General features: G+C 36.7%; 1 protein-coding gene across 6 annotated transcripts in view; it reads right to left on the reverse strand.

Moving 5' to 3' along the window:
- The window catches only part of RBPMS (RNA binding protein, mRNA processing factor), a 169,239-nt gene that overhangs the window by 130,358 nt on the left and 30,438 nt on the right, over positions 1-8,443 (reverse strand). The window lies entirely within an intron of this gene.

Genomic DNA, 8,443 nt, shown 5'->3' on the forward strand with positions numbered 1-8,443 from the left:
TAGGGAAAACAATCACCAAGTTTTTCTATTGCCTTTACCTGAAAACCCCAGTTCAATCACTAACATCGCCCCAAAGGCCATCCTCTAATCATTCCCTCCTCCCACTGGAGGAAATTTAACATATCCCTTACAGGCGTCAGGGATGCCCTTCCATCACTGAAAGCTGACATTCTCCAACTCAGTACCAAGATGGCAGCCAATGCGGGCTGAGAAACCGGAAGTATGACTGCACACCTGACACGGCTTCCGGCTGCACAGACGGCTCCGCGCACCGGCAGGCCTCAGTCGGAGGTAGAGGAAAGTAGGCGGGCTAGAGGTAGGCCTAAAGAGAATGGACTCCACTGTTAACAAAACAGGAAGCATTCCAGGAAGACTGCAGGAGTGAGGGGAATGTGATTAAAATGGAGAACGCTGTAACTGGCTGCGAAGGTTTACAAAAACCTGATAAAGTGCCACCAAACCCACATTCTGGAGCTGTTAGAGTCAGGAGATGAGGTGAGGGAGGAAAGCTTTCGAGGGACATGAGCGCTAAGAAACTAAGAGCAAAGGTGAAAAAGTCACTAAAATCTGGAGAGGCAGGGAATGAAAAAATGGAATGTAAAGAATCTAAAATGTTTTATTTCATATTTTGGTTTAATTATGCCTGTATTACCCAAGGGAACACGTGGCATACTAAAGATCCAAAAAAGTATTGTTTATAATTGTTATTCAGTCACTACATGCTCTTAGGTCAGAAATTTTCCATGTGTGTACAAGTTTACTTGATTCTCTAATATACCTAGTACATAGGAGAGGCAGATTATAAAATATTCCTGATATATTAAGAGGACACAAGAATAAGTTAAAAAATACTAATGACAGATAAATCAAACTTTCAAAATAATAGATTTTTTTCTCTTTAGTATTTTTGGAGGGTTCATTTTTCAGCAGATGTAACAGAGAAAGGATGGAAATTAGGCATTATATCAAAAAAGTGAAACACTGGAGAGAGTTCAAGAAATCCACCACCTTATCCATCTTCCTAGACTACAGTCTCTGGAGCATTTCCATTGATGGCCAAGAAATATCCCAGTGCATTGACTGTGTACACCTGTTATTTGTACACTCTTATGACATGAATAATGGTTTCCCCACAATCTGTTCTACTGGACTTTTTTTTTTCTACCAGCATAATAGTTGTGCCAAGTTGAGATCTGCAATTTTAGCTACCAAAATATTTTGTTTTTTCCTATGTAGGTTAAAAGTCCCCACACAGGCTTTGCTGAAAATCAAGAAGAAACAATGATACTCTGTACTGCACCAGATCTATTAAAAGCAAGTAAAAGAGAACCATTTAAAACTCAGCTTTTTAGACTGCACACAAATCTCATACTCATGCACCTCAGGCACTCAAAATTATTTGATCCTTATAGTTAGTGTTAAAAACTGACAATTACTAGAAAGAAAGAAAAGAAAATACATGTTGCTGAGGATGTGGAGAAGATGGAATCATCTGCACTGTTAGTGGGAATGCTAAATGGTGCAGCCACTATGGAAAACAATAGTATGATAGTTCTTCAAAAAGTCAACATAGAATTACCATACGATCCAGTGATCCCATTTCTGGGTACCTATCCAAAAGAATTGAAAGCAGAATATTGAAAAGATATTTGCACACCTATGTTCACAGAAGCATAATTCACAATAGCCACGATGAAAGCAACCCAAATGCCCATCAACAAAATCAATGGACAAACAAAATGTGGTGTACATACATACAATGGATACTTACAAAGAAAAAGGATAAGATAAAAACAGTTGGCTCAGAAATTTTACAGATTAGAGAACTCTATTGATTAACATACTTTACTAAAAACCACCATGCTATAATAAATATCTTAAAATTGTGTTCTAAGACAAACAGATAAATCACTTCCTAAAACTTTTTAAGCAAAGAATTCAATACGAAATTCTTCTGAAGGTGACTTGTTTATCCAAATGGCCTTATCCAAAAGGTCAGTTTTAATGTTTGTCCTATAATCCTTACGACTTAGGTCAAATTGCTACACATATCATGACAGTATATTTAAAGTTCATTATTTATTTACATTCAGAAAACATTAAGTGCCCATGAACAAGGATCGTATGAATTGAAGACAATGAATCCATGTCTTTCTTTTTAAAAGAAAACACAAGCAAACCATAAAGGCATAAAAGAATGCAAGGACACCAGCAAGCTGTGGCAAACCACATATTCCTGACTTGGAGAAGCAGGGAAACAGGGTGACATGTGCTGAGAAATCTAATGTGGTCCTACGTGACAGTAATGTTAGATAAAAGAAAGTGATAGTGCCAACATGTTCTGCATAGAAGGGCTGTGCTGAGAGCACAAAAGTCACCTGAAGACTGGCAGGATGAGCTGGAGACCCAGAGAAGAGCAATCAGGTCGGTAAAGGAATTGGAAACTATGGCATATAAAAATGGTTGAAGAAAGCAGAGATGTTTAGAAGAGGAAAAAGCAAGGCTCAAGTAAATTATGTAGTCCTCCAACTAGGCAGATAGTGTACCAAGTCTTAGGAAGGTCGCAAGAGTGTGTAACCACTGGAACAGTCCATAGTAAAATGGGCTACCTGAGAGAATAAAAAACTCCTGGCACCAGGAAATGTTTAGAGGTTAGGAAAAGTGAAAGAAGGCCTAACTTGAGAGGGAGGCTAAAGCAGTTAATATAAGAAAGGACGATTATTTTCTTCAAAAAGAAAACGGGATAGTTATTGGAAATAACTATTCCAAATAAGGACTCAAGGAAATGTCAGAAAAATTATTGTTCCCTTCCTGTATTTACCCATATTTCAAAAAATTTTTATATCTTGGATCAATGTATTTGCTGACTTAAATAATCTAACCAGAACTTGTTTCTTTTTCTCCCAGTCACCAACTTATCTTTGAAGTCTCTTCAAGATTATTCTTGATATGGAATCTTCCCTAACTCATCACCCCACCACACACACACACACATGCACACCTCGTGCACATCCCCACTGGCAGCTGTATCTCTCTTCTAAGCTCCCAAGTTATCTATGCATACCACCAATACAGCACCCACTGCCCCACAAAGATTACCGATATGAATGGAATTTGAAATCACAGCAAAAGCTTTTGAATTTATAAAGTCATGTAACATAAAATACTGTTATTACTGGATTACAAAAGTCCATGAATTTATGAAAGAGAATTAACCAAATCAAACATCAATGTGCCTAAGAGGTCTCCAGAAACCATGTATTCTAGCTTAGCACCTTCACAAGGAGTTAGCAACCATTTAAACCAAATAGATACGTGTCTTCTTTGGACACTTGTCCCTTAGAAATGTATTTCATGACCTTTTTCATTTTATGGCATTCAGCCTTGTTTAGATTATAAATTCTTAGAGAATGGAGATATGTTTCTTTCCCTGTCCTGCAGGGAACCTTAGCAGCTGGTTAAATGGAATTCCATAAACTGCTCCCCAGGAGAAAAATATTTTACCTGGAGAAATAAATTGTGTGTGATAAGGGAATAATTGTTAAGGTCATCTAATGTAGCTCTTTCATTTTCCAGCTTTAGAAAAGTAAAGTGACTCATTGGTCTAAGACTGTAAAGTTCTTTCCCCTTTTGTTTTTAAACTACGAATAAAATGTAAGCTGAATCACCTCAAAGAAGTCACTGCCTTGGCCTAGGACCACCTAAGACTAATGATTGCACAGTTGTTTTATTCTTGAAATAACTCGTACTTGAAAGTCATCACTTAGATAACATATGTATACAATGATAAAAATCAGGACATGGAAGTTCTAGGTCCAGTCAATAATAAGTTGATAATTAGAAGACAGCTATCATTTCATGAACTCCTACTATGTACTAGACAGTTGATACAATCTTATGCATACAATATCTCATGTAATCATCTCAATGATCCTGCCATGGCAGGTATAATTATTGCCAGTTTACAGATGAGGCAGATGAGGCTCATTTTTTCCAAAGACAAAGCCTCAAAGTACAAGTCTAGATTTAAATCCAGGCCTATCTGACTTCAAAGCCTGTGCACTCTCTGCTGTGCTACTTTAAGTACTGTCTTATGGTTTCTCAGAGCTGTTCCAGTTCTCAAGGACCACATTTCTGGATGTTGGGAAAGGCATACACAGTAAGAAAAGTGGTGTAGTTCACTGCACCTGGCTTAGAAAGCTAGACCCACCAAGGCTGGAGTCTCAGCACCATCACTCACTGGTTCTGAACAATCAAGGCACATAGAATAGAGAAGTATTATGATAACTGAACAGGGTAAATTTTAAGAAATGAGGTCTTATTGAATAAGAGTTATTCATAAATCATCACCCTTAAAATTCATAGCAGAGTATAAACTTCGGATGGAACCTGGCAAATTATTCCAAACTATGCATGACAGCTCTAGAGAGAGAAACCTCACCTCCAAAAACAAAAAGACATTTTAAATTCCAAACATGGAGAACTCTATATTTTGCCTCCCTTGTGGCTGTTTATTTTGTATCACAATTAAGTGGCCATTGGAAGAATAAGTTTTTTCAAAGTTCTGGAAAGTCATCTTAAATTAGGCCCCGGAAAGAAATGGAATCTCTTTTAGTAATGACTTGTTTTCTTTGAAAGTTCATGTTTGGGTCAGCCAAGTTTTAAACGGTAAAATTATATCGCTGTGTTGTTAGTCAAGTTTGGGGGTGGGGTGGGGGTGAGGCCGCTAGCTATTTGGATCACTGTAGGACAGCTTATCTGGTTTCTATACTGAAAGAAGGATCTATTCTTAAGCAAAAGACATAATCATCTTAGAGGAGAAGCTTGCATTGGATTTTTATTGAATGTTCCACATGGGAAGACTCAAGAAAAGTCTAGCTCTCTAAATAAAAGCTGTTTTCAGAGCTTGTGTGATTATTCTCTTGAGTCAATGGAATGTCTAAGCTAAAGGGTTTTTCTTTTGTTTTCCTATGTTGCAATTTAGCCAGATAGAAAACAACTCCATAATTATTTTTTCATTTATTTATTCATTCTTTGCCTTGTTCCAACAAGAATAAAGTGGTGAATAATAACAATAAACTCAAACTATTGCCAAGTTACAAATAAGCTAGAGCTGTACTTGGTTTTATTATAATTTTTAGTCATGTAAACCTTCACACCACACTCTCACACTCTACTGAAGCCCACCTGAAGTTAATATTGCCATTGTCTTTTCTATAACTACTTTCATGGAGGTTGTCACCGCAGTTACAGGTACAAAAGAAGTGGTTTGTTTGAAAGGCAAAACATGTAAATGACACAGGTTAATGCAATAATTCCTGAAGCATAAAAACATTTCACTCCAGGAAGGATTTAAGTACTCTTTGGCACCAACATCCTCAAAGGACAGCGAAAGAAGTCATGAGAAGTCACTGACCTCTGTAGTCAGTACTGTGTCAGCACCAGATCACCAGAGGGCCTGGTAGAGATTTCTTAAGAGTAAAAAATATAATGCAAACGAGATGCAGGGCTAACTTATCTGCAGTTTTCCATTAACCAAAGACTCATACCATGTCATTAGACAATGGGGTGAAAAAGAGTTTTGACTAGAGAGTCAGTTTATTTAAACAACTATAGGATTACTTTAAATTATATTAATAAGACATTGGTTCAAAAGTGATTGTTGGAAAGTAAAATTTAAAAAATTTTAAACTCTTACTTGATACAACAAAACTATATAATTAGTGATAAGTATCCTGTTCTTTATCATCTCTTATTGTAAGAGATGCAAGTGAATGAGAGTAGGCCTTTGTTCATTTTCAAACCACCTCAACTTATACATTAACAATAAATCATATCCACAAATAATTATTCTACTGCATTGTAATCACCTGCTTCACTTTTCATCAATCTCACCAGATAAGAAAAGGGCAAAGTTTTGTCTTTAAATTTTAGCCGCTTGCACAGTGCCTTGCACAAGACAAGCACTGAGTTTATCTTTTTTGGAATAAATGAACTATAAGAGGTAAATATTTTTAAAATACATAGCACTTTCATCTATATCTAAGTAAATAAGGATGAGGTAGAACTATAATTTTGGCCTTTAGGAGAAACTACTGATTATGGTGTTAGTACATGTCCCTCAAACATGTATGAAAAAATTGCTGCATGCTTACTCCACACTATCCAATAGCTACCAGGAAATCAAACACTATTCTTTTCAGCATGAAAATATCAGTAATTTTTTAAATGCTGTCATTACTGAATTTCTGTTCTTGGACATGATATACTTTGTAATATACTTTGGAGAATGAATCAAAAGTTATTAAATAACTCACCAAGAGACTGGTTTTCTGGAAAATGTGCCCCAAGAGGTACATTTCAGGGATACACACAATGAAGCCTCTTCTTGCTTTCAGCCCTCAACTACCTTGTTTCACATGACAGCATAGAATCAAGACATGCAACTTGTTTTTTTCTGTGTTACAGAGACGCTATAGGTATATAATGTAATAGGTATGACTGTCTCTTGTATTGCCGACAGTGGCAAAGAGACTCATATGATTTCACATTTTTAAAATTGTCATATTTATACGTAGATTCTACAACCGTACAGTTAAAACCTAAAGTATTTCTCTATAAATCAAAGTTACTAGGGCTTGGGCATTTAAATTGTTACTAATTTTTTCTAAAACACTCTCCTTTTTCACTTTAAAAATAATTTAAAATCAGAAATTGACCTAAGTTTTGAAAAAGGAGACAAGAGCAAATGTATATTATTTTTTAAATCATGGAAATCTGGAGATAATAGTACAATTTATTGGACTGCTGAGCTTAGAAGCCATGTAGACACCAAGAAGCTGAAACGTGAAAGGAAATAACTGCACGAAGCTGATGGAAGAGATCTTGCAGGGTGATGTGAGGATTCAATCGCTAAGGACACATTTGAGACCTACTATAATTGATTAAACTCCGATTACAAAATAAGATTATAAACTGTTTTTATATTTCACTACCAAAATTTGCAGACATGTATACCAATCTCTGGATGAGGTGGTTAAGGGTTCCAATACAGTCATTAGCTTAATAGTTTTGCTTTTTTTAAAAAAAGAGAAAACTAAATACCTTCCAGGAGGACTGGATTTCACCACTTTTAATGTAGGCACAATTTAGTTATGAAGGCACCAAGGAGATACTACTACCTGAGGAGTCCAGGAAGGTGGTCTGAAAGCAAGATGTGTGCCTGCAGACAGGCACTCCTGCAGAGAGCAGGTGTGTGGGCACTCTGGGCCCTGCCCCACCCTGCCAGCCACTTGGCCACTCATGTGAAAACTGATGGCACAGACCTGTTCTACATCCATAGCACAATGTCATATGGCAAATAATTCCACTTTTTTTTGTTTTTCTCATTTAAGGGAGAGAAAGCTAGACTAGTGAAGTTCCTTCCAGTTCTAAAAGAATATTTTGACATTTTTAATTTTTGCAGAATGTCTCTATCCTGCCTACATATAAAGCACTCCTTTGATGAAATTTTTTTCTCACCACCCAAAACTTGTCTTAGAAACAGAAACAAATGCTTTCGTGATTGTTTCCTATGGATTCCCTCAAGGCTGAACATTACTTCTGGGACTACACGTGGTGGGGACCCCAACACTCTCCAAAGCTTGGTGGGGCTGTTCTGAAAGTGATTCAAAAAACACAAAGTTTTGAACACATTTAAACTATAACATTAAAATAGTGTGCTCTGTATTTCTTTAAAAAGTCATATTCCCACAATACCAAATTCTAAATGGCTCAAAGCCCTCACAAAGATAAGTTAACATCAATACAAAGAAATGGACTGTAGAAAGTGTGTCCTACACCAAACCTCTTAGTGCTCCTCAAATATTAGATTGATTTATTTGATCTATCCTGGGATTAAAACTTGGAGAATACAGAATAGACTAAATTTCTGTAATTCTAAATAATGTTGTCTCCAATTCTGGCTGGATTATGTTTAAGACTTTTTCATGCACTCAATAACAACACTGCTTAACATCATGATTAAATATCATGAAGATTAGCACTTGCTGAATATTTTACCGTGTGCCAGGCACAATATGCATTGATCTCTTCTGTCCTCAGAAGCCTACAGATGAGGAAACAGAGGCACAGAGACAAAATTTCAAGACAAAGTCACAAAATCAGAATATGAATCCTGGTATTCTAATCCCATAGCTCACTTGTTGAAACTCTGGATGGCAAACATATCTAGCACCTGACACCATGCTTGGTGATCAGAGATGATTAAGATAAGCACTTGGTTTACAAGCAAGGAGTCTGCCAAAAAAAAAATAATAATAATTACAACATGATATGTGTGCTGCAACACAAGCCTTTAAAAATTTCTGTGGCAACGGAGGAGAGAGGCTGCCAGGGGAGTTCAGCAAGGCTTCTACTTGAGCTGGGTACTGAAAGAGGAGCA

Source organism: Pteropus alecto, unplaced genomic scaffold (assembly GCF_000325575.1).
Source record: "Pteropus alecto unplaced genomic scaffold, ASM32557v1 scaffold24, whole genome shotgun sequence".
Lineage (NCBI taxonomy): Eukaryota > Metazoa > Chordata > Mammalia > Chiroptera > Pteropodidae > Pteropus > Pteropus alecto.